The following is a 25,285-nucleotide window of genomic DNA, read 5'->3' as shown; positions in this document are numbered from 1 at the left end:
CATTAAGTAGTTGTGAGAGTCCATTTCGTATACCATATTCGTAAATAATAACATGAAAAGGGGAATGCATTGTTCAAAGTATAAATTTCATACAGAGGCTATGCTATAAATGGAGATTACGTTCGAAGAATTTCAGAATCGCCTATATATAAATTTTATTTCCCTGTGTGTGTGTGTGTGTGTGTGTGTGTGTGTGTGTGTGTGTGTGTGTGTGTGTGTGGAAATAAAAGAAAGTTTATAAACACGTAAATATATATTCAGAATCGATAATGTTTTGTTCGCTGTCTTTAAATAACAGTTAAGTGGTGCATCAACACTTGTTCGTTTACAAATACCAAAAGTAATCTGTCGATATTCCGCCATCCCTGGTACCTCCTTTCTATCTCTTTTATATTCTGCAATATCATTCAATCTGCTTTTTGTTCATTGCATAAACCTTTTCAGGAAAATAATCTAAATTATTATGTTTTGAATTTCTCAAAAATCTTCGTTCTTGAGAAATTATACCGTTATATTTTTGAAAATCAATCCATGATTCCTTTTCGGTCGTTGTTTTCTTCCTTCAGACGGTTCATCCGCAGTTAATTTTCTTATGCCCTGCTTCATAAAAATGGAAATGAAAACATGAAAATATGCAGCACAGATACTCAAAACAGCACTAGTTAGGCAAAAATAGTCACCTTTTCCATGAATTATTGGTTCACTGCGCGCTACTGAAATTAAAAAAACAAACAAAAAAAAAACGAGAAGAATTCTTATAACTTTGAGTCCTCAATTGCTCAAATGTATGGCCAACTTTTAATATTAGGTGCTCACGATTTAAATTGATTCTGAAGTATGTATCCATAATACGCACTGTAATGGACCAACGCATGTCTGACCAATTGTGTAATATTTTGAAGTTTTCTTTTTCAGCATAACATGCAACTAAAAATTAAACACACAAAATGAAACAAGATGATGTGCGCCAACAGAAAGGAGTTATCACAAGAGTACTAAGACTAGCGATATTCTGATTATATATACAGATAGTTTAAACTTTTCGTTATGTCTAGAAGGTTGTATTGAGAACATGCTAGACACTGTCATCATACATGGTTCTGAAACTTTGACACTATAAAAATAAATAAATAAACTATTAATTTACGACTGTATTTTTTGAATATGCGAAAGCTTCTACATTTCGTGAGGGAATCTATCATGTGATAGAGGAAAAAACAATGATTTCTGTAATCAGCATGTTCGAATTACTAAAAGATAAACTTTTTCAGATCTTATATCATGCAGCGTTTGTTATAAGAAGTACAGAATAACAATTTTGTTATTTTTTAATTCTTCAACAAAAAACACATAATCTGTTTAGATCATGCCTCCCAGATTTTATCGGCAGAATTGTCTGCCATGTTCCCCGTGGTAGGCGCAATCCTTACTATTTTTAACGGTGTCAGCTACAATTTTTAAATATTGTAATTGTTATTTCTAGAACAGTGGTGTATATAGTTCACACAAGTCAGGGATTAACACAGACATCTTATACACCTCCGTGATATCCGGTCGTTGATGGGATTAAGGTCAGAAGCCAGTGGTATATTCCATTATTCGACTCTTCAAATTATCCAGCTCCACCATGAGTTTGTGAGGTTATATAAACATCAAGAAATACCGTGGCACATTGTTCCCCCCCCCCCCTCAAAAAAAAAAGTTTTCCCAGATCACAACAGATCCCCCACCAGCTTAAGCCATAGAGCAACACATGTTAGTTCTAAATTCTCATGCACTCATTTTTAAACCCCCGAACGAGGTTTGAACGTGCATAACTCAATCGGCCCTTAGGCTGGAAACAACTGGATTTAGAATGGATGCGGAGAACCCTAATCAGAACTTTTCAACTGAAGGTCAGTTAGCCGGTCTCATACGGAGGAGGAAAGGTTTTCCTTCCAGGAAACCGGATGCGTATGAGGTGGAATTGTAAAGGTGTTACTAGAAATTTCAGCAGTTAAAATGAAAGCATTTTTAGGTTCCACTCCCTCCACACACAAATATAAATACTTGCTTTTATCTACTATACATGCTTCCAATGAGCACTTTTATTTCGGAGTTATAATTTGCTAATCTGGAGAAGATAATATAGTGAGTGTACTACCGGTTAGATAATCCGAGAACCCTGTGCTAGGAACGAACCTGGTATTTTTAAAGCATGTCTAAGCCTCCAATAAACGCGGTTCTTTTCTCACCCTGGAGGAGGAAAATTATTTAAAATAAATCTAAATCCAAACTTCCAGTCTTTTTACTTAGGCTATCCAATCGACCAGTCAAGCCTACAGATAGTGAAAGGAAAGGCTCTCACATTTCTCGAATTTCGATCCTTCAACAAGATGAAGAGCACGCGCGCGCGCGCGCGCGCGTGTGTGTGTGTGTGTGGAGAGAGAGAGAGAGAGAATCCATAACGAAACAGATCATTATGGATTATCAGAATCCAGGAAGCGAAGACTTTTCTGTCTGCAGGCTACTTTTCAAGGAAGGCTGAATTAATCAGTCTTGGACGGTGGGAGAGAGAGAGAGAGAGAGAGAGAGAGACCAACTGACAGAAGATAGGTAACTTTACAGAAAACACCAATGAACAACTGCCCAGACGCTGTTTAAAAATATCACCCCTACAATAATCATCTGTAGTATATTTCGCTCTATTACGATAACTAAACGAAACCACCAGATTGAATTTTAGAGTGAAGATTTACTTAACACAAATATAATCCTCTCTGGTGGTGTCTGAAACATGGAAAGAAATTGTCATTTTCTTTTGAGTTAACAGTTTACTGCAATAAATAGGAAGAATTACTGAATATACAGTACTTATTTGATGCATCTATCAAATGAAAACAGGATAAACTTTATGTTATGTGAAAATCTAGGTTAAAAAAGCACAAGGGAGAACAGAAAAAAAGAAAACTAAATTTTACACTAATAGCAATTTGCATTGATGCATACAAGAAGAAGAAGGAGGGGAGAGACCGCGACTTTGAAAATATTAAATTTAAGGTTAGAATGAACAGCAATCCTTTGAGATACAAATTGCATACTTCTCTAGATTTGATAGCTCAAGTAATGGCATGCAGAAGATTTTAGTGCAAGTCTATTTACGCGAAAGGAGGTGAAAGAGATGTGGGAAGTCTGTATCACACATGTTTCAGGAACTAATTGAGGACGAAGTTAAAATATAAGAATGGAGCAACTGGCGAAAATATCATTACGACTTAGCAGGAGGTAAGACAGAAAATTGTCCTTCATTGATGACACACCTCCTGCGGTGCAATAATCCGATGAACATTTCAGTTATCAATAAACAGTGACAACCATTAGTATATATCTCTGAAATCGTATTCAGTGTATTTATTGCTATACTATTTAATATTCTCAGAACAACTGTAAAGAAATCATTCACATTCTTCTTAAGAAAATAATCCTAACGTTATCATCGCCATTCAAAACATTTTATGCTTTCTTCCGGGTAAGTCTCACTGAATTCAGTCTTTTACATCAAAAAGTATAAGTGTTAAAAATGAGGATATCTAAGTAAGACAAGTTTAAAGTTTTTGACATCTTAAAAGTTAATTTTTTCTTTTAGCAGTTAATGAATGCTTAACCTACTTAATACAAGGATGAGTTAGATCACCTACTGGCTGGTTGTAGCAGAAACAACGTGATATAAGTATTATAAATAGAGTAGTAGTATTGAAAAAACATGCATTGCAAAATCAATAGTAGTGACACCTCGTGGAAGGTTTAGCAATCACTTTCTTTTATTCTAGGTTTTTTGCGAAATTTTCAAAATTTAATTCCTTGCATGCTGTACTTAGATGTGAATTCAATTTAAACAATTTTAATCAGCATATTTTAAAAAACAAGTAAAAAAAAGAACACTCATTTTCTTTGCTGACTGCTAAAGATGGGAGAAAGGATGGTAAAAGAATACATAAAACCCAGTGAAATATGAACAGCAAACATGATATTATTCCTGATATTTTCCCAAAGCAATGTTAAAAACGCTTCTAGGACATATAAGACATCAATACGTTTCTTCCTTCCACTTTCAAATAAATCCTTTTTATGCGGCAAACATTCCCAACCACTGAATCATAATGCAGATATGAAAGTATTGCATCCAGATTTATTCCAAAAAATATTTTTTTCCCCTTTACGCTTCTGTGATAAGATAGGGTGCATTTATCGAGAGTAGATACTTAACTTGATGAAGTCCAGCGTCTGTCCACGAGAAACGTATCGCGTTGTTCTCAGAGAGAGAATAAACCATTCCAGGATATTCAAAGCAGTAGACAGAACGACATTTTAGAAACGTGAGAGCTGAGTTAAACAACAGTAGCAATTTAGTTACAATTCCACTTAAACTTCATTGTTAGATTTACACACAGTAACAGTTTAATCAAAGCTTTAAATTACTTTTCACGTACTTAACAATGCTCTCTCTCAAGCTTTCTTTAGTTTTCAATTCTGAGCGCCTAATTGACGCTCACAATAAAGTTTCAACACAAAGCAGTAATTATTCTAATTACTGTTGAAAAGTTCGTCCATCTTTCTTTATAACGTTTTAATTCTATAAGTGCAGGCCTAATATTACTTTTAAAGATTTTTTTATGCTTTCTTTGAAGTGCTTTAAAAAGATTTAAGTTATATTTCAATTATTTTGCGAATTAGTCTCATTGATCAGCATGAAAAGTGAACTTTTGCGAGATTTGAATTTATTTTATGGTCAGCAAGCAATACACGCAATCAACTTAAATCAAAAATGGCGGCACAGTTACTTTCTTTCTTTTGCTTGCAAAGCACGTGTCATTTGGAAGCCAGGAGAACTAATTCTATCTACACCACCCTTGAGATAGAGAGATAGAGAAACAAGTGTTTGACGTTGTCGGAAGAAGTCGCTCATCGCTTAGGACTAATGACAGACCGCAGACTCTATAAAGGTACAGTTATCTCATCATTAAACTCTGACAGTGTAATTCTATGATTTATAAAAACGAATTACTCTAGGGGTCCCCTTCTAATTAAAGTTTTCTTCTGATGGGTGTAAATTATTCCCCCGTCTCCTCCCCTTCTACAGCCGAATCTCCAAAGTATTTAGCACTCCGGATATCTCTTTCCGTCTCTCATCGGCAATTAAGGTGCTAACGTCCGCTGGGAACCTGTTTTTTAAAGAAAAATTTCTAATTATCATCCCGATGGGTCAGCGAAAGGTGTTAAAAACGGTAAAGGTAATCACCTTAGTTTCAGATAAAGTCTGCAAGTTTTTATAGCTTCATCATCCGTGACGTCATTTCCAAAACAGATTTTAACTATAATCTCAATTTTCATCGGGAGTAATAAAATTTGTTCCCAGTATCAGTTTCTTGCCTTTTGAATGAATATTTACTCTTTATTCAATATCCACATCCTCCAGGATCCTCAGAAAACCGTATATTGCGTGAATTTCCAATAGTCATCTTTCCCGCCTATAGATGTCGCTAAAGGAAGAATTTTCTTTCGTTCTACTTTTTTTTTTTTTTGCCTTAGGATTGATATACTTTTTGTGATATGCATTATAGATGCATATCACAAAAGCAGTGAGAAAAAAAAAAGCAAAATGACTGACACCAGAAAGAAAGAGAAGTATACAGAATCAAACGAAGTGAAAAACACAAACAAGAATTGAACGTCGACTAACTTACGAATTATGCAAGGATCGTCCCCCTCCCACCAACTGTAACAGACCTAAGGTATTGTAAAACGATCATTTAAAACTGTACTGGCTATTTTAGTTCCCATACTAGTTACTGTTACCAAGACCTTCTCGTGAGGAACAAGGCCAAACGATTTTGCTTTGACACATCATCTCCTCAAGCGGACTGAGGTCAGGCAAAGGTCAATCGAGTGATAAATACAAGCGACTATAATTAGATGCAAAATAATTAAGTTTCTTCCCTTAGGCTTCGTAGATCTAACGATGAAGACTGCACCGTCAAAAGCTGGCTTTGATTCTGTCTACAAACCCTTAATTCTGCACGTGAGAATTACAGTTGCCGTCTCGTATACAAAGGCCCTTAACTATAGGGCTCTGCAGTGTAATAATAACCCTTCACAGAAAGGTATAAGATGACTAAGTAATGACTTTCCTCTAGTCAAACATATTCTGCAAGAATGTATTCGACAACTATATCAAAAATTAAGCGAAAATAACAAAATGACAAACACATATTTGTTTCATTCTTCGCATTTGCATGAATAAAACTATTTATTGCCTTCTTGACCACTGCTTAAACTTTACTGACTTTGTTGCAATGGATTCATGCGTACTGGTATTTCTTAACTTTTTTTTTTTTTTTTTTAAACCGACTTCCCTGTTTGGTTAAATTGAATTCTTTACGCTTAATCCTTTACGATTATTGGCAGGACATTCAAACCTATCCTGCCAATAATCTTATTTGAATTTAAAAATGCATTAAATAACACATATCGACAAAAAATAAAAGCAATATAACTTTAAGAAAAATATTTATTTGAATCTTATTTTTATTTTATTTTTTTTTTTTTTACATCACACATACATTATTTGCTTGAAGTGCTATCAATGCTATCATTATATCATGTTATCATTAAGGCAGCTTGCTTGTCAAAAGTTTTAGGATTCTGAGCAAATGTGAAAGATAACGTAGGTAAAAAAAAAAAAAAAAGGCAACAGGTATAATCCATTTCTAATATTTTTTTATTTATTTTCCAAATAGAAAATTATAATGAGGAATATGCTTTTAAACTATTCGCTCCGCTCTGGCTCTCGACACACCTTCCTAGGAGACATGCTCCACCAGTGACGAAACCACCAATGTATACCACAGCAAAAGTAAAGGAATGTTGTTCTCAATACTGCAAATGAGAATTTATTCTAATCGTATTGGTTGTGTCTTTAACTAAATGGCATCTTATACTGCCCAAACAAGTAAATGTCAGCGTTATAATCCCGAAGATTCAGATTTTCTTTTCAATGATTTAGAACCAATGACCAGAATGAAAAAGCCAATTCCTCTATACATTCGGTGGCACCGTCATGCTTATTACTTAAGTACGGAAAATAGCAACGTTATCAGTCGGTAATTTTATAATGTACTACCAACTGAATGAGTGCACAGTGTATATGAAAAACAGGGAGGATTCAATCTGAGATATGCTGGTTCGAATACAACTTAGAATACAACAGCGCAACAGCACACTTATGAAGTGTTGCTACTTTGTCCACAGAAGAGTCACAGCGGTATTTTGTAGAAATAATTCAACAAGAGAAAGAACCAACCGTAAAGATTTCGCACATTATTAAAACCAGGCCGGTTATAAGAGATTAATGGCAATCAATAGCACGACTTCTACGATCTACACGGCAACAAAATATTATTTTTGCATTATGAGTGTTCTATAACCCTTCCGACTCTGATACGCAGGAGACGAGAGAAATCGGCAAATTACCGGCCCCGGAATCTGACTGTGTAACATATATTTTTGTCTTTCTCAAAGCCGGTCCATACGTGCTGTAGAAGGGTGCAATTATTATTATTTTTTCTTTTTCTTGCACCGAGTCCGAACCTCTCTCGTTGTTCCTGCTAGTACATATAAGCTTTCCATCATCAAACATTTGAAAGTACTTAGACTAAATATTTTAAGTATTTCTAGTTTTGCAGTTTAGAAATACCTCCGCTGAATTTGTTGGCTAGCAGAAGGCTTACGAAAACCCTGTATTTGTGAGAATTCTTCTCTTGACAAAGCATTTCCAACAAACTTTTACTGCCTCAATCCATCCTTGGAGAGCGAGAGCTAGAGAAAGAAAGAGAGAGAGAATATTTTTAGTTCGATCTCGCGAACTATCTAAACCTCAAAATATCTTAATCTTATTGGAAAGCAATGACGTTAGAGAAGATCGAATGACTCGATTGAATGGGTTTGGTATGCATGTAAATCGGATGTAAAAGCCGTTTCGAGGCAATAAATCCTGCTTCAGAGGTAATCCAAAAGATAAAAAAAAAAAGAAAAGAAAAGAAAACTGAAAAATAAGAAATTCTACAAACACAGTACCAAGTTTGCTTGTTAAGCTGATACAAGCGCCACCTTACGACACTAGACGATAACAGAAAAGTGAATTTTACTTTGGCCATTCGGTAAATGTTTTTTCCGTGTAGAATTAGATCTGCAAATGTAAATATTTGAAAACGTGGCTGTGGGTTCACTGGTGAATTTGCAAAATCTATTGGTAGTAAGGAAGAACCAAAGGAGAAAGAATCCTCAGGGGTATTTTACTGGTCCAAGGGTATCGGTTCGAAAAGACTTTATTGTCATCCGTTTTCTAAGTGAAACACGATTCCGCCAATCCCTCCCACCTTTGCCTTCCCCCTTCATCTCTCTCTCACTCTCTCTCTTTCTCTCTCTCTCTCTCTCGAATACCAGAAGACCAATTCTTCCAGAACTTTGGCGGGTATCACCTGCAAACGGAGTGAGGTTATGCCCTCTAGCGGGCACGTGCCGCAGTGTCCTTCGGTCAGAAGTGACATGTTTATTCCCACCCACCGACACCCGGCAGATAGTACTTCACTGCACGGCTGTCAAGAATCACTGCGATGGGCATACTTTATTCATAAAACTAGAAAGCATCTGTCTAGGAAGCATGTTACCGAGAAAAGGCAATCTCCCGTAAAACCCCCACCTTCTTCCCCCTACACTCTCTTTCGTAGCCCGAAGGCCTAGGGGGCAAGTGCCCCTCGGACTGTACCGGCATCAACGTGATAACATGTCCGGCTCTCTCTGGAGGTAGCTCGCAAGACGGTGGCAGTCGCTATGGTAAGTCTAGGCAGACGATATTGCCATCTCATACTTTCATTTATAAACAGTTTTGCGTAAAAATTCCGCCAACAGAAATCCCTTGGCAGAAGACGATCCATCACTGCCAAGCCAACTTTGCATGTGCCATCGGCGCAAGTAATTCTACGTTTATGTCTGCAAGGATGCGGCGTTTGCGGCATAGGGCCCCAAGGGACCCGTCACGGCTGCGAGAGGAGAAGACGGACTGCGCCCTCTGGGGGGGAGTCTGCTTCAGTATGCAGATGTGAGGAGCCGTATCAGCTGTTTTGCAGGCGGCTAGATCTCGCGGCAGTCGACCGCCCTGCGTGCTAATAAAAAGAGCTAAAAAAACTGCAATCCTTTTTTATCTTCTTCAAAGTGTGCGGTGTATCAGGGAGAGAGCGAGCATTACCACTCTTAGTACATGATTGACTTAGAGACCCCCCTTCTTTCAGCGTTCCATTGCAAACAACCGCTACCTCGTCCTCCCTGAAGAACTAGTCCTAATCTTCTTAACGCACGGATGCCCTGCGTTCACTAAAATATTACAATATCATTTATTTTATCTTATGGTTATGTCTTACCGGAGAGCCTGGTGTCTTTCCCGTTGCCACGCATTTTTTTCTCTCGTTTTTTTTTTTTGTTTGTTTTTTTGTTTTGGCCTGATGAAACATTTTCTACTTGAAATTTGAGTTTTCAACTCTTGGCCAACAAGATGTCTTCAAAATCTCTTTAAAATGTCACCTCTCAGAAAACCAAATTATTTTTTTAAATATTAACTAGTTTACTTCTGTTCACACTAATTCCGATATGGAATTATTATTCATAATAATTCTAAAGAAAAGTAACTAAATTCCCGTAGTTTAAAACATTGAACTTGGAAGTAAACAGAATAGTACATTATACTGAGAAGTTCTGTTTCTTTTTCATTCCACTCCTGCTTTACGTCTTTCATTCCCTATACAAAACGTATTATTGATTATTTGAAATATAAGAGGCCTAACAACAAAGCAACGAGATCATCCTAATAAATATGCTGTAAATGAAAAAGTGCCTTTAATTACTGCGATTACCTTCAAAGCAGTTCCATTCTGCAGAGCTTTTACAGCTTCCAAGCTTCCAAATAAACATGGAAATCACTGCCAATTTTTTAAAAACTATCTTATTTTTCTGAATATCTACAATGAGTTGAAGTTGTGATCCTTAGAAGGAGTTTTCTAATTCTGAGAACAGAACGAAGAACTGGACGGAACCGGATCCTGTGAATTATGGTGGATATTCTATAGCCATGTTGAAAATGTTAATGTTTAGTAAAAATGAACATTATGGTTTTCTCTTAGGGATCTTTTGTTCTTCTTACATCATTTCATCAGTAAAAATGTCTACATTTCGTTAACAAACCTCTATTTTGTTAATATCTTCATCGCAAGGTGATGTTGTCGGGCGTCCATCTTATCTTGGCATCATATTAACGCCTTCTCTGCCATGAAGAAAGCATTTTGCTCATTCAGAAACATGGCGTCTGGATACTAAATTTCAGTAAAAATATTATGCTGATTCTCTGTTTCGAATATCTGTCATCGATTTCATATTTTAATGCATTTCCCCGAAGCATTAAGGTAAATTTGACTGTTAAACAGCATTCGAACCGATCTCAACTTCTGTCAGTCTTGTTACTTCATTGTTAGACTTCGACTATGCATGCAAATTTATAGAGAATTTGAATCTAAACTTTACATGCTCTCTCTCTCTCTCTTGAGAAAATTGATATAGGACTGTGTTTTAGAATTAGAATTAGAGTTCACAAGTTGTTCTTCCCCATTGAGAATTGCAAGGAGATCTCGATTTAAGAAACTGGTTATGGAAGATCATAAAGTGGGAATGCTATATATACCCTGTAAGGTTTGTCAAATGAAGAAAAAAAATGGAGATTATCACAAAAGTTATGGACAGAATTTATGGTTATCGATGGTGGGGAAAAAACTGAGGAGAGAGAGCATCCGCCATGATACGTAATTGTGAATGAAGAGTGAAAAGTACCAACCCACCTCAAAGGGCAAACGCAGTCCCTAATATAATAGTTTTGTCCACAGGCTTTAGTGCCAGCCCCATCGAATGCCACGAAATGTCAATAGCGGCTATTTTCTGTTTCCGAGACTCGAGACATTTTTTTCTTCTTCTAAGTCCTAGGGCTACATAATTTTACTCATGGAAATTATTTTTTAAGTATATATGTTATTTATCATTTATTATATTTTTATAAAATGCGTCAATAAAGAAAGAAAAAAGCTGCCAACCTCCTTCAGGGAAGACACTTGAAGAAGAAGAAGGAGTCAAAAATTAACTTTGATATCTGATTGGTTCTTTGGTGATACATAAGTTGCTATGAAATTGATTCACGTATAAAAGAACTATTGGCAGTTATTCGAATTAAGATTCCAGCTTCGAAAGCCATCTATATACAATCTGACTTAACTTTCTTGTTTTACAGAAGTTTAAAACTGATTGATCAGTCTTAATTCTTTTTAAGCTACTTAAAGGTTCCCGCAGCACTTCTTTTAAAGCGTGATTCGTGCACACGTTCTAAATGCGTCATCAATTTCACTATAAAACATGAAATTTGCTTTGGACAATAATTGCATTGAGTCACTTCCTCATTTATAAATTTCTTGAGTGTTTCTAAACTTCAGATTTTATTTTCATTTTGAAACTAATGTGAAGATACTAAACTTATAAAATTAATAAAAATTAACATTTATAAATAATTTGTTTTTTTATCTTATCAAGTTATCAAATGTGATCCAAATTTAAAAGTAGAAATGAAAAATAATAACTTCAACAACAGTATGAAAGTCCGTTGGCTACTGGTACTGATATTTTGTTTTTGTTTAACTAACGAATCGCCTGAATACAGTGATATTATTCCGTGCACGGACCGCCTTAGAGCGGATAAGTGTAATAAAAATATTTATTTACATGTGACTGTTTTATAGTCATATCAGTCGCATAATGATATGATTGTATCATATTTAAATTAAACACAAATAGATGAATAAAATAACGAATAACACTGTATTCATTGCAGTCCATAAATGTTATAATTCGATACAATACTCATTTTCCTAAAATTAAAAATCAGAATAAATTCAACATCTTTCTGTTTCAGATTTGTACATTGAAATTTGTGAAATATCTCGAGCCAAGAAAGATTCGACAGATTTCCTGGGATAGAAACCATGGTGCTGATGATCATTAATTAGATTGGCTGTGGATTGAGAGTGACGGAATATCTGTATTGCTAATAGCTGGTAGACTTCCAGGTGATGAAAAAATTAGCCGTTGATACCATCTCCATGATTTTCAAGATCTCTCTCTCTCTCTCTCTCTCCACACACACACACACACACACACACACACAAAGTTGATGAAATAAATACACACCTGCAGTTTTAGAACGAAATACGCTGATATGTATATATCTAGCTTCCCCCATGGCTGTACGCCTATGTAAGCATTCCAGAGGACCACTGTACATTTGTTAATGTCACATGGAGCAGTACTTAGGGACTTCGAAAGACATGTTTAGGAGGATGCAATATATGTGGCCTATCTGTTTCTGATGCAGACTTGGATGGCCGAATGGAGAGGGCGTACGCTATCCATTGTCCAATGAGGTAAGGGAGTGACCATACGGCATCAAGGAAGATATGGCAATGTGACAAAAATTGATCCTGATAGTGGTATCATAAAAGATTTCAGCACCAAACCAAATCAGACCAGTGCGTTCAACAGGCAACATTATCAGTCAATGGAAATACAAGGGTGCTACCATGAAACCCAAATAGGAAGATACAAGGAGCTACGTCAAGAGAAGATCAAAAAGCACTGGGAAGGATGGTACTGAAAAGTTGGAAATCCAATGTGGAAACGATCAGTCAACAATTCAAAGAGTGCACTAGGATTCAGGTTAGCAGTAGGCGATTACAAGAGTTGAAAAGTCTCTTGTAATCTCCTACTCTATAAGTACAGTTCTTGCAGTAACATGCGGTCACAATATAGAAAATGTTTATTAATCAGCACAGAGTTCGATTTCAAGAAAGCAGAATACCTTTCAACAGGTGTGGGTCAGACCAGTGCGTTCAACAACAGTACACAAACTAATGAATAAATATTTGGTCATACTAAAGAAATAAATGTTCAAAAAACCTGGCTCGTATTATTAGAAATTGGTAGAGGATGCCTCGAATGGTGGAAATTGTGATAAGGTTCAAACGGAGAGGGAACACGCTAATGAGGTGTCTGCAATTTAAGTTTATCTGAAATAGAGTACTGTAAGAAATACAGTGTTTAAATTAGCAGAGCATAATTAATTTAATATATATATATATACATAATTAATATATATATATATATATAATCCCAAGTAAGAAAACAGTTAAGTTTGTGCCTGAACGTAGTTCAAGTCTAAAGGTGGTGCAACACTAGGGCAACTCATTGTAAAGGTGGGTAAAGCTCTGATCACTATTCTTAGTATTTTCCATAATGTAAAGTACATCTCACTAAGAGACGTATACTGCAAAACATTATGGGTGGGGTCACTACCCAGACCGTTTTCAACCTTTTTTGAGGTCTCCTCAGTGAAAGCTAGACCCTAAATACCAAGGTTTTAGTAATACAGAGCCTTATCAACTTTATCTATATAAGTTGCAACAAGGTGTTTTAATTTTTAATAAAAATATCTGGAGGAGATATAGATGTAAATTAGTTTTTTACCTTGGATAATGTATATTAGGCTCTGTATTACTAAAACCTTGGTATTTAGGGTCTAGCTACTCACTGAGGAGACCTCAAAAAAGGTTGAAACCGGTCTGGGTAGTGACCCCACCCATAATGTATTGAAGTATACATCTCTTAATGAGATGTGCTTTACATTATGGAAAATACTAAGAATAGTGATCAGAGCTTTACCCACCTTTACTATGAGTTGCACCACCTTTAGACTTGAACTACGTTCAGGCGCAAACTTAACTGCTTTCTTACTAGGATTACGAGTAAAATAACTAAGTTTATAAAATTACTTAGTAACCCTAATATATATATAAGTCTAATTGAGGACTTATTGTTTTCTATCCTAAATATTATACGCATGCCTTTTATCTGTCATTTTAATTCTACATTACTTTCTTCTATCTAGACATTATTTTGATTTTTAGTTTATACAGAACCGTCTCTCCATGACAACAAATCACGTAGGAATAGAATATACTGTACGGCAGTTATCAGAGACAGATTATTACCCTTTAGCTAATGATAAATATTTGCTATTCCGAAAAATCATTCCCGATGAAGAAAAGGCTATCATGTGTTTAATGGCACTTTTCTAATTCACTGGCAAGGGATGGGGGGGTAACTTTTTTCAAGTTCTCAATTACCCAACCTCATCTTCTGTTCTGAAGACTTTAAACCAAACTCACCTTTAATAGCTGAACGCAGAAGACTGGGCGTGATCTCATCACGTTCTTAGTTGAGTAGCCTGGATTTAATTTATAACAGTGCACAGCCCATCACTGTTACTGCGGTCCTGCGGAATTACTGACTTCCAGGAAGAGGTTATCAGTTGATATAAATGGTTCTAATTTAATAACCAGTTGTAATCCGAAAGTTACATAGCAAATTAAGGAGTTAGGGATGTGCGCCTATCTATAACGTCATACAGGAAGTGAATCGCTATTTCCTGGTATTTTACAACCTAACTATACTTCTATGGAACATGTTCTGTTTCTTGTTCATATTTATTTGAGAGCCGCTTGAAGATGACGCACATTGACTGTGCGTCATCTTCAAGTAAAGGACGTTCTACTACGGTTATTCTTCTGTTTACACAACTTATAAAAAATCTAAGCCAAGTAATCGTCTAGCACAGACAATCACATTTCAGAAACGCCCGATTTTCAATATCTTTGCCACTTTATTGTCATTGAGGCGTCAAATATCAATACGACAAGTTTAGGCGAGAGAAGAAACGCGTGATTCGTCTTGTTTTCCAGTAGTGATTCGAAGCTGACTGTACGTCTTTCTGCAATATTTCTATTTATTGTAGCGATTTCTTTTTTCGCCGGTAAAATAGACCCGTAGATTTGGTGCTCCTACCAGTTATGACTTGAAAACATACGCATAAAATAAAAAAAAATAAATAAAAAAAAAACATTTACGTCCAGGAGAGGCAGAAAGTGAATAGTTCTGTTTATGCGAATGCTATAATTTTCTAATAAAAATTAATCGAAAATGATCTAAGTACAAATTTTTGATATTTAATTTATGATAAACACCTATTGCAGTAATTTGAAATTCTAATTTAAATTATAGCATTCATGGCTTTCCGGAAACTCAGAGTTGTTCATTCCGCAAAATAGGCAAACAAGCCAAAGCACAATTTAACAGATACATGCAGGCATTCAAAATAACAACAGTTTGCCATGGAAACACTATCAGACATAAATCTTATTGGGTGAACAAACTGTTAACAATTCACATGTTATAGATGATGGCAGTTAGCGATTTATGGATGTCTCTTAACGAATAGAGTACTGGCAGCCATTTCGAAAATTCCACACTTTTATACCTTTAACTTTCTACGTGGAGGGGCTGACTGATGAAACTAAAGGGCGATTTTCTATGTAGTCGTCATTTACACGTGTCTGATGCCAGAAATTCCAGCATGAAGGCGTTATCCAGAAATTTCCTTTAAAGATAGATCAGATAAATCGCATATTATTACAGGATATGTCAGGTTTTATAACACGGATGAATACATCTTAATTATGTGGTCCTAATCAGTTTTCCCCAAATTACTAGCTTGCGAGCAACCAGCTGATGGCTTTGCCTTGGACATCTCAGAAATACATCACTAATCGTTTAGCCATTGTCACATCAAGAGTGATCTTCGTATTGCGTGGGAATTGCTGTGAGAACCTGGTTCTAAAGTGTACGGCACACACACACGCACACACACACACGTGAGTTATACACCTTTTTATTTTATTTTTATATACCTCTTGTGAAGGGAAACTTTACAACTAATTACACCCTATTTCATTTTTTTCCCTTTTTGCATATGCTAATTTTCATTACTAAATTAATTAAATCACACCTCATGATTTCACTTAACTGGTGTTTTAACTTTTATTTTTCATGTGGTTTTTAAAGTGCTTCATATCGTCCGGATGTGGAACCGTCCTTGAATATAAAAAGACAAGCAAAGTGGTATGAATAAATAAATGGATATCAGTTACTTTAATCATTAATTTATTAATGTAAACAATGAGAGAGATAATTAGGACCCTTATAACACAAAGATAATTTATGATGACGTCACTTCGAAAATACTGATTAAAAATCGCTAGGAAAGAAATGACTGAATGTAAAACTATGGAATCACCGTCATCAAACGATGAATCAGTAACATTAACAAGGTAGTAGAGAAAAAAAGGCGTTCACACCCTACTTCTTAGGTATGTATGTCTATGTCACGTATGTGATTCTGAAACATAATTGCCTGTGGTGGAAGAACAAACCAATAAACTCATCAGAGCGTTTCGAATATCTGAATCGGTGTCGAAATATAGGCGCAGCATTGTTCATACTTAACTCAGACGATATTCTTGAGCTTGTATATGCTATAATAATAAGCAAAGACATTTATACACGCAATCGAAATAAGAGAAATATTCAGTTCAAATTTCTGGACGAATATGGAGTCACCAGGAAGTTTTTGTAGGATACTAAGACACTGTCGTTTAATGTCGAGAACTCTACTGCGAAATAAGAAAATAATAAATACTTAATTGGTATAAGCTAGACTCACTTAAAAAGTTACTCAACACAAAAGTCATGGAACTAGGAAAGCTGTATGAAAATGTCTCGGAACTATACAATTTTAATGTGCTGACACCACTGAAGTATTATCTCGTTACATACAAAGGAGTATTCTAGTTTTTATTAGAGCAGCAGACACCTTGAAATGTCCCATAATATCTTAAAAATCTTATGACGTGGTATTTTAAAGATTAACCTATTTTAATTTTTTCGAAAAAAAAAAAAAAGAAATACTACAAGTTTAAACAGTAATAATCGATCCAGAAATACGTTTTTTTGGAAGACAGGTTCAAGTAAAGGAACTTTACTTGAACCTTGAACCTTACTTGAACTTGAACTTTACCTCATAACAGAATTACGGGCTCATTTAAGATTTAAGTGTGAATCTTACATATCAATGATGCGAGTTTAGCAAGTAATTAGAACGTTTGTGTGCGTGTGTGAAGAGGGGGAGGATAAAACGAAATGAATGTATTACATTTCATTTAAACGAAAAAAACACACACATTTATATTTAAATGAATTACAGTGATTTCATTTTATTAAAAATAAAATGAGATTACCGTAATCGCATTGAAAAGTATTTAAATATTGCGATATGGAAGTGTTCAAGAAGTTAATCAAGAAATTTAAGGAAACAAGGGGCATAAAATCTCTCAGCAGCAGTAATATTAGTTGATACCACTGATACCAGTTTGAGCATTATGTACAAGACAGTCACTGAACAAATTAGTATTGGCACGCGGGCTTCTGCAGTATGGATATACCGAGTACAGCAGCTCCATCAGGTTAATAATAATTATAACAATACTGAAATAATGAAATCCTAATATCATCGTGTTCAGGCAGTGAAAGAAGGAAATGTCACCGGTCGTTTTTGGCATGTCCGGTAGTTGTACATGTGATTAGCATTAAATCAAAATATGATGAGACTTAATCTATTATTTTGGTTCATTGTGCGTTCTGAAACTAGCTAACTCGCTTGAATATAACGACACAGAAAAGACTTTTCGCATCCCTGAAGAGACTGGAACTTAAGTCTTTCCAGTTGAGATATGCATCCTCGCAAAAGTGAGATATCGGCAAATCTGGAAGGGATTGATAAATTGCAGCTGCTAGGGTTACGTGGATCCTAGTAAGGATTGCACTTCCTTTTAAGGAGACATAAACACACGGATTGTTATATCATAAACAAATGATCAGTGACCATAGCTGTCAACTAAAGCATTAAGGAACCTATGGGGTTTTTAGATGGAAACCTATGGGTACGAACAACACCACGGTACCATTTCCGTTTTACTGTGCAAAATATAATTTCTGGGACAGCTAATTAAACTTGTGAAGTATTTATTTTGAAATCACCTTCGGCATACCTGGTATGATAAAATAATCAAATATTCTGACTGATATATTTTTTTTGTGGCTGTCACGGATTTAATGAGATGGCGCGTGTTGAAAATTGTCATATGCAATAAGATCATTTGCTTTACGTTTGTTTTGCAGTAGAGGTGTTCTGCATCTAATGACATTTTATTTTAAAAAGTATACGTAGCATAGCTTTAATTAAAAAACGAATTTAGTTAGAAAAATAATAAATATGTAAATATACAACTGCACCCTCTTTAACGATACAGCAGTAAGTGCAATATTATCTATTCTGAATCCACGTGGTTGACTAGCGATTCATTCTTAGCACTTCCTATTTATGAAGTACAGTTTAAAGACGCGCACAACATTTGGTTACTTATAATGATGTAATTTTAAATTAGGATAGGATACCATTTCGGATTTTTCGGTGTCTGTTATGACTTTTGACCGTGGCAATATTTAAGCAGGGAATAGATATACGAGAAATAGTCAGAGTACATGCCGAATGTTTACATTTCAAATCCGTAATTTAGAAATTGTCGGCGATTTGAAGAAACAACTCGCAGACCACTCTCGTAAGCAACGCGATATCGGTTGTGAGGAAAAAGTTGTAATATCATTTGATATGCGTTTCCATCACATTTGATAAGATGTGATGGAAATCTTCATTAAATGTTCATTAAAACTTGTGGAAGATTTGAGACATCTGAGAAAAACTCGCCCTCTATTTTAATCCGAGCAGATTTAAATCTGCTCGGATTAAAATCTTGTTCTGCATTGCTAAGTAATTTGTCTTTTCTTACTTTTCTGTCGTTATTTTCAGTGAACTCAAAGAAAAAAAAATTCACATTTGACGTCGTTATGGTCACTGCCGTACCTGATATGGTTTTGGCAATGATGTCTTCTGCTAGAATAAGTGGTAGGGTCGCAGATTCTCTTTCCACACAAAGTTTGTAGGACAATCACAAACATCCATGCCCACGGCGGAATTCGAATCCGCAACCTCTTGGGTGGAGATCGGACATGCTAACCACTCGGCCAACCAGGCCGTGAAATGCAAGAAAAGATTTAACTCCAAGGATTTGTGTAAATGCTTAAAAAGAAAAGCTAAGCAAAGAAAAGAGATCTTCAGCTTCATTTTCTAGTATTTAATCTCTGAGAATCAAGTTGATTCGTTTATTATAAGTCAAAAGCGATTAAAATTATTATCGTGGTTTTAATAGGCACTTAAGTGCCCACGACCTTCCAAGTATCGCTGGATTTAATATCCGTAATTAGAGGATTAGGCGACTAGTTTTATGCCTACAAGAGTATTCTTTTGTCCGTAAATTGACTGTCTTCTACTGGCCGGTTTGCCGGACGAAAAACCTTTCCCGAAGGAAAACCCCCGCCAACCCCGTATAAGACTGCCTTACTCACCTCCAGCTGAAAAGCCCTGATAAAGGTTCTTCGCGTCCTAAACGGGATTCGAACCCATGTCTTTCCAACCAAAGGGATTCGTCTATACCGACTGAGGTACGGAGGCTCTGATAAGACTATACAATATCATATTAATATATTAAATGAGAGTAAACTTATCCACAAAAGAGATCTTATGGCTATCAGCATCAGAAAAATCCCAGAAAAAAAAAAGGATTCGAATCCTAAATATTTATATTCAGCAAGCAGGCCGTTACCAAAGCAGAGAAAGAGAGAGAGAGAAAAAAATGTCTAAGAAATTAATGTACTCTTAATTTTCAACGGTTTAGTAAATAGCCCCCTTTTTTTTATGAGTGCTTTCTAAATATAAACTTTCGGGAATAATTCTTCCGTTCGCTAACAATTATCCCAGCAAGTATGTAATTTACAGTAATTTATAAGGCATTAGCAACCCCTCTCGTCAGAATAAAAACAACCTAATTACACACAACTTCAGTAAGTGTCTAATTAGATCCTACTAGAGTTTGGAATTAATTTAAATTTCCGGTATAGGGTGATCAATTTTAGACCGAATAGCCTAATAATTGATAACCCTAAAGTTTAATATCACATTTGATCAGATATCGTTTATCAGATTTACTCGCCCCTAACTGTATTACCAACTCAATAGACCCCACCCTTCGGTGGTGTTAATGATATGAGCTGAACACAGAATCTATCTTCTTCTTTTCCACCTATTAAAACATTACCTTGGATGTTAAAGGCGTCAAACGGTCCATTCTGTAGCACTCACCAAAGAGTATTATGAATGGTTTGTAATTGCCCATTTTCTATAACAATCTGTGGTAATTAATATCAAAATTATGAATACGGACATAACTTATTAAGTTGAGTTAATAATAACTCCTCTGAACCTTCCGAGAAAAACTGAAACTATTATAAAAAAAATAAATAAAATAAAATTACGCAAACAAATAAGTGTGCAGATTTAAAAGACAATTATCCAGTAAAGAGGGCGTGGTATTTTATAAACAATAAAAAAGCAAAGTACTAGAAGGACGTCAAGTGATGACAGGTGTAAACAATAACTATCGCAGTGTCGCTGACAAATAAATGGGTGGATTGTAAATGAATTAATGACAGAATTGTTAACTACTAAAAAAAAAGAAAAAATAGATTAAAAATTTACATACATATCTAAAGTACATATCTTGATTCAAAGTTTAAAAATATTCAGTATTTTATAAAATACTGAATATTTTATATTCAATTTTCCTTAAGTTGGCTTCCTGCAAACCTCATTAATGATAATGAGATTAATCCTATGACAGTTAACGCGCGTGCTCTCCGGCTGGCATGTCTGGTTTTCAGACGGAAAAACCAGAGTTTGTTGTTATTATTAAGTGGGACCTCCATGAGAATATCAGAACTAATCACAGGAGGCGCTCGATCTACACTTCACTCTCCAATCGTCACATACGAAAGTGGTAGGGTTTTTTTTTCTTATCCCTTCCGAATGCGAAGGAAAAGCCGTAGCTCCAACTAATACTATCTAATCCATTCTATCCATTAGATAATTTTTGTTATTAACTGCCTAAATTCCCCTGATGGGTTGCCTGTTTTGCGAAACGAAAAACCATAATTTTCAGTAGAAAAAAACCTGTTATTTCTGCATCAAACCGAATAAATGACCTGTTAAAAAGTCCTCATAAATGTTCAAAAGGAGTTGTCATTTCTCTGGAAATTGTTAGGATCAGCCACTATTAACAAATTTTTCTACATTATATATATATATATATATATATATATATATATATATATATTACTGAGTTATTAAACCACACATATAGACACAGATGATTACAATGAGGAAATCAATACTATAAAAGGTGCACAACAGGCAAAGCTTTCGCATTCGCTGGGAAAAACTGTTAACTCCGTTCTTAACTTTGGTAGCTAGCTAGCTTAGCGCGTCAGCAAACTATTTTTGTAGGAAACTCGAAAACTTCAATATTTCTATGGCAACAAAGCATCGTTTTTACCAGTTAATTAATCATAGCTCTAGAAGTGGGCAGAACGTCCAAAGGGTTGATGCCAAGACACTCGAAAGAACCATCTTTAGGGGATTCTCACAGCGTGCTGGGAACACTAATGGCACTTTATCGCAACTTTGTCTGAGCTGGTTATAAGCCCATTTTGTCTTCATTAGGTTAAGGCGACACTTGTGCAGTCTGTAGCCCAAGGTTGCTATTGGACTTGGAGATTAACCCCATCTACCGACATATAAAAATTGCTACTTATTAATTATGTTGACTATATGTTTTAACAAGCAGAGACAGGTTACACCTATGTACCTGGGTCAAGTCTTCGCACGTGTCTGTGTATCACAATGACATCAAAGTCAACCGCTTGCGTATTAGCATTAGCAACAACCAAAGTGTTTATCTCTCCAAATTAAGGTGTTCCTCTAACTATGTTTAAATGTCATGCTGTAAGATGACATATTATTCATTAATTTTGATAACCCACACATTTCTTAGCCTTATCGACTTTCCTGGCCTCCGATGATTTTATTCATCGATTCACTGCTGAATGGAAGAGTTGCAGTTGTTAAAATAATTTGCCGATATTTATAGAATTCTACTGTATAAACTGGAGGTGAATGAATTCTTGACACAAACGACTCCCTGCCCATTTCTTTAACCTTGTAAAGGACAAAAAAAAAAAAAAAAAAGTGATCATAACATTTGTACTTTTGTATTCTTAACCAAATCGCGTTTAACATTTTCTTTTTTCTCTTTTATTTTTTTAATGATATCCCGATTCCAATTGGTTGTAAATCTTTCGTGAGTTGGGGCAGCACTTAGAACTGTAGGTGGATTAGAAACCCTACTCTAAACACCACGATGGAACTTTTCAAGCCACTTCTAGGCTACATAAGTAGGATGGTAATCTCGTACAGAACGAGATTATAATCCTATTTCATCAGCCACCTAAAAACATTCACAAAAATGTCGGGACTGGAACCTAAATTCTTAGATCACAGAGAGCAGAGACTAATAATTCAGCCAACTAAGCCCTGGAAGTAGGAGGAGAACATTTCCGATGTCTCACCAGCTTGAACAATGAATGGCTATTTTGCTAACTTTTCACTACATTGTTTGGCTTTTATTCCCGTGGACAATTTCGCCACGAGAATCTCAATGCAAAAAAAGCTTCCATATTTGACTGATATCCTGAAGTTTTTCTATATACTCTAATTATTTAGCAATCAAGTGAAATTAAATATTTAAAATCACAATGACCGTGGAGACAGTGCAAAGCTCATGTTTGTAATATATATGGTATGCAAAATCGGAACTTAACTCTGGTATAACGTGTGCCTGGAGAAGGCAATGTGACTGCTCCTCGAATCATATCATGATCTCTTTTATTCTCACTATTTATTTATTTATTATCATTTTATTTTATTTTATATTATATTTTTGCTTTGTCTTTCAATTCATCGAAAATCATATTCATCATATCGAAAATACCTATCATGCAAGTAAAACATTGAGAAATACAATTCCATTTTGTACATGCGCAATAGTTGTGACAACATTTAGCGATATGTTAGGGAATGACCGACTAGTTAAGTGCCTCCAGGACAACGCTATACATAGGGAGAGGTGAACCACACCCCTCAGTGGCTGCTAATGTTTTTGCCTTAATTCTTTACACATATGTCAATTTGATTAATGAACAGTGAGTCGTTGCTACACTTTTTTTCACGTACAGTTAATATAACAACAATAAAAAAAGACACTTTCAATGTGTCTTGTTGCTGGATAGGTGATACTCGGCACTTGTTGGGGTTCCCACTGACAGGACATCGTTCATAAGCAAACTATAGTCGTTGACAAGATGCATGTTTGTCGACCGACCCACCTTGACTTTTTTTTATTTTATTTTTTATGGAAGTGCACAACTTGGAGTTGTTCATAGTCATTCATTCGTGAAAACTCTTTAACATCTCTCCCAAATGTAATTATACATCAGTTTTTCTTCTCAAAAGTTCATTCATAGACTTTTCATAGACTTAATATAAGTTTCTATTTGTAACTCTTCCAAGTTTCGGTACTTTCGAACAGTGCATGCATCACCACCATCCGGTTATTGTTTATAAAGTTTAAAGGAACAAATAATGAAAACATGAGAAGTTTACCACATTTTACCGAAGCAGCTCGGTTAAAGTTCCCAATGAGTAAAGTTCTTGCCAGATGTTGAACTGTGGTTAAGTAGACGCTCAATTTCCTGAGAATCGTTTTGTCCACAAGACGTACAGCTAACTGCAAGATTGATGCGACTTCTATAGTGTGACACCTAGATGGGCGCCACATGAGGTGGGGTCAGGACGTGATGGGTTTTAATCAATGCTGCGGACAGTAGAAGTTTATTAAAAGACAGGTGAATAATTCGACTAGGAGATTTTATCATTGAGTTAATGAGCACTTACACGTTGTCTATAATGCTACCCTCATATTTTACTCGCTTTGCACGGCAAAAATACTGCGATACTAAACGGACGTCTTTAGGCTTCATCCAATTGCAGATGGATACTACTATTCCCTCCCATCATTACCGAATTTCTTGTTTGTAAACCACCCTTTCTTATCCCTGTCGTTTGGCCAATTATTTATGATTCAATGACCGAACTCCTTTAACTAAATGACTTTGTTTCTGACCTCCCCTTCTATCCCTTTCCTTTGAAAGGATGTCCTTATTATCTGCTCCATAGACATGACTTGACTAATTTCAGGTCTATCTGTACTTTTAAGTTCTTCAGCTGAGGAGCAACAACAATGATCAAATAGGAGAGAGAGAGAGAGAGAGAGAGAGAAGTGCCACATAAGTATTATTGAATGGAAATTTATTTTTTATATTATTTTTACTCTTTCAAGTCGCAAACCCATCCACCACTACACACGAAACAAGCTAACTCACCTTCAACTGAAAAAAAGTTCCTAGGATTTTTTATGTCCTAAACGGGATTCGAGCTTAGGACTTACTAGTCAAAGGCATTTTCGAAACCGACTAAGCTACGAAGATATATATATATATATATATATAATATAGTAAATCTGCCTGTTCATCCTTTTTTCAGATGAAAAATTACATCTGCCAGACGATCTGCCAATTTATGCAGAATTCGTAGTGTGCAGTGGAACTGCATGAACAACTGCTCCGTCAACAGCTCTCTCTCTCTCTCTCTCTCTCCACCACACGCATGCGCGCGCGCGCGCGCACGCACACACACACACACACACACACACACACACACACACACACACACACACACACACACACACACATATACATGTGCACTTTGGCCATTTATATAAACATGCTATTTTTATGTGAATTTCACCCACAAAAGATCGTAGATTTAGATAGGTAGGATAAGGTTAGATAATCCGATTTTCCAGCTTTAGACGAAACATAGTACCTTTTGTAAAGCCACTTTATGCTTCCAATAAGCAGTGAAGTGGTGGTTTCAAACTGGGGGTAATGAAATTCATCTACCATCACCTAAGACATTTCGCAAAAATCCATGTTCGCTGCAGGATTTGAAGCCATAACCTGTTAAATAACCTGTTGAAGCCATAACCTGAAGGACATCGTTAATGGCTATATATAACTATTAAATGCTTTCTGCTAAAATATTTGAACAACGTAATCTGGGTTGCTTTTCTGAAGTACTTTCTGGCTT

This window comes from Typopeltis vanoorti, chromosome 9, assembly GCF_054136105.1.
Source record: "Typopeltis vanoorti isolate ZY-2024b chromosome 9, IOZ_Tvanoo_1.0, whole genome shotgun sequence".
Classification (NCBI taxonomy): Eukaryota; Metazoa; Arthropoda; class Arachnida; order Uropygi; family Thelyphonidae; genus Typopeltis; species Typopeltis vanoorti.
The sequence above is the reverse complement of the archived record's forward strand: the minus strand, read 5'-3'. Positions refer to the sequence as shown.